The following is a 3,386-nucleotide window of genomic DNA, read 5'->3' on the forward strand; positions in this document are numbered from 1 at the left end:
ACCTAGTAGATCGTTTAACTGAGCCGCTCGAGCCGGCTACAACCAAGAGCTGGTGGAAACGCTTGCAGAAGGTTGGACTGACCGGAAATTATGCTAAAAGCATTAAGTTCCAAATGGCATTCCGAAAGACCCAAGCCTTGGCCTTCTTGGATCCTCAAGATGTGCCTGAAGGATTTGTTGCCATCCGAAAGCATTCACCAAAAGCTATGAACCAATTTTTTGATTATGTGGCAGATAATTATGTTCTGGGGAAATTAAAGAAAAGCGACCCGTCTCACAGATCAAAACTACGATTTCCTCCGACAATCTGGTCTATGAAGTCGAACCTAATGAGCAACATCCCGCGTACTTCCAATGCAATCGAGGGTTACCATAACAAAATGAACGGTCAACTCAAAGGAAGCAGCATACAATTTTATGCGGTAATCAAATTCTTCCAGCAGGAAGAAATATCGACATCTGCAGAATATATGCGGTATCTACAAGGCGACATGCTCGAAGATCGGCGATCGAAGAAGCTAATAGCAAAGAACGAGAAACTCAAACAGCTGGTACTTGCGAGAGACATCGAAAATATTGATATTCACAGCCACCTCCAGGGTTTGGCATTAGCGCTTCATGAAAAATGAAAAGGTTTACAATGAATTGATGTTATTTTATTTATTTACATTAACGTTAACTTGAACCAAATTTTATTCTTTACACTGCAATTACAGCAAAATACATCAGATAAATATTCAAAACTAGATATTGTTTTAAAGTTTAATATTTTTTGGGGAATGGTGCATTTTGGGGAACGGAATTCTGGGGAATGGTTTTCTGGGGAGTGTTATAGAATCGTTGTTGCCACATATTTTTAAAACTACAGATACTATTGTGGCCCACACTTATAAAAAAAACCCTAATTAATCCATCTAGCGGTGATGGCGCCTTTCTTGCGCCTTCGAAATCCCATTTCAACAAAACTTGAGTGACATGTTGATGAATATCGCACTTGCATCTGTTAAACAAAAATCCATTTCATGGAATTACAATACATATTGTTTATCTGGTTTTTAATTTTTAAGCCTTAAACTCAAAAAACAGTTGAGCAGCCATATTGGATTTTACACCGCCTTCTTGGATAATCTGGTCGCCATTTTGGACCCCAGACATCTTCCCCATACCAAATATACTCTTATTGCCTGATTTAGAGCCTAAAACTCCATTCACAGTCGCAATATTGAATTTGGAGTTGCCATCTTGGATTTTAGACAGGCATCTTCAATATTATGGTTGCCATTTTTGGACTCCAGTTATCTTCCTCAACATTCGTCGTCATTAGGGTCATTATGACCCAAAACGCGATTAATACACTTACCGTAATGAAACTTTTTGACTTTTAATATTTTGCAGAAACAAAAAAAATCTTCAGGTAAAACCAATATGGCGCCACAATAAAAGTGACGAATAATCAGTGTTGAAAATTTCATTTCGTCATATCTAAATTTAATCACCTACAGCTAATTTTAGAAGCTGAACATGAGAATATATGAGAATATAGAATATATGAAAAACTTGTGCGGCTAGGCCAGTTCTGCTAGAAAGTCACGGAAAAACCGATATTTTCCGAATATTTAAGGTAAATGTCACGGACTACTTTTGAAAAATGCTAAGTGATATTCACCTTGAATATCATATGACATTTTTCAAATGTAGTCCGTGACATTTACCTTAAATATTCGAAAAATAGCAGGTTTTCCGCGACTTTCTAGCAGAACTGGTCTAGCTGCACAAATTTTTCATATACCATATTCTCAGGTTCAGCTTCTAAAATGAGCTGTAGATGATTGAATTTAGATATGACGAAATGAATTTTTCAGCACTGCGAATAATGCATTGGGGTCATTATGACCCAGAAATTCAAACTCTTATAGAATGATGATTTTTTCACCAATTCAAATGACCAATGCCTTAGACGAGCTTGGTGGTCTAGTGGCTACCACTTCTGATTCATATGCAGAAGGTCCTGGGTTCAATCCCTTGCTCGTCCCTATCCTCCTACTTTGTATCTTTCTATCTACTTTCTCTCTCACTCTGTCTCTCCTACATATACATCTCATGTATATTCGTATGTTCGTAGCGATCGCTAGAACCAGAAACGGATTGAAAAAAGCCGTTTCCCTTCCTTCTAACTTTCATCACAGCACAGTGTCAATCTATCATATAACGCCTACAAGTTATGCAACCAAGCGAACTGTACCGCTTCACAGTAATCTTCACACAATCTATCGCTTTACGCCTGGCACCCTTGCACCAATGCATGATCCATGTGCCAAAAATAAACATTTCCCACCAACACACCATCATCCGCATGACCTTGTGCAGGCGCAGAGGATTCAACGGCCTGATGTGGGCAAGCGATTGCAATCATCACTTCCCTCCCCTTCCCCATTGACCTGCAGCCAGACGCAACAGGCGCCATTGTCGCCTAAAAATACAAGACCACCAACGCTCACACACTGAAGATGCCTGTTAGTCCCAAGCAGCTATCTCATTGGTTCCTTGTGTGAATGTAGCTAATCTGGCGATACTGGAGTAGCAACTGCGGGCGGTCAATCAAGCTCAAGCAAGCTCAAGCTCATCCTCCCTAGAAGATGAAAGCTTTTGTTTACATTTTACCGACGGGGAAAAAATGATTTATTTGAATAATTGAACAGCCTGTGCTGTATTCTGCAGCAGTAAAATCCAACTTTGAAGTACTACAGAGCTTTTGTGGGATGTGAAATGAAGGTTGGTTCAACAAGTGAATCTGGGGAAGAGAAAATTGAACGGCGATGAAGATCAGCTCGACTAGCTGCTGCTTTGGTGCGGTTGCCGTCGTATAATGCAAAACGAGAAAAATTGTGAAGTTGCAAGTGGAGTGAAATTGAAACGTGAAATTTTGCGTAATTATTCGATTTCAAGTGCTAAGGAGGGTGTTTATCGATAGTCTACATCTTTTTGCTTCCATCTAATGAGGTATCGGCAGAGGTAAGTATAAATATCTGAAATGATTTGTTATTTGCATTCTGAGGAGATGAATATTAGAGCATGTGATGAAGTAAATTTTCACTCTATAACGACTCAGAACCTGCGCTTTTTGGGTTTCAAAGTAGAAGCAATTATGTTCTATAGTCTATAATACGGACAGTGAATAAATTGCATATACACTCCCGATCAAAAGCTTGGGGTCACCCCCTCAAAAACAAATCATTTTTTAAAGCCCATATCTCCACCAATTTGCGTCCGATTTCAAAACCCTAGGTTTCATTCAAAAGATAATAAGTCAAAGAAACTTTGAACATGATTTAAAAGAAACTTTTTCAAAAAAAAATTGTATGTTAACTTAACCCAAAGATGCCAAA

This window comes from Aedes albopictus, unplaced genomic scaffold (assembly GCF_035046485.1).
Source record: "Aedes albopictus strain Foshan unplaced genomic scaffold, AalbF5 HiC_scaffold_766, whole genome shotgun sequence".
Taxonomy (NCBI): domain Eukaryota; kingdom Metazoa; phylum Arthropoda; class Insecta; order Diptera; family Culicidae; genus Aedes; species Aedes albopictus.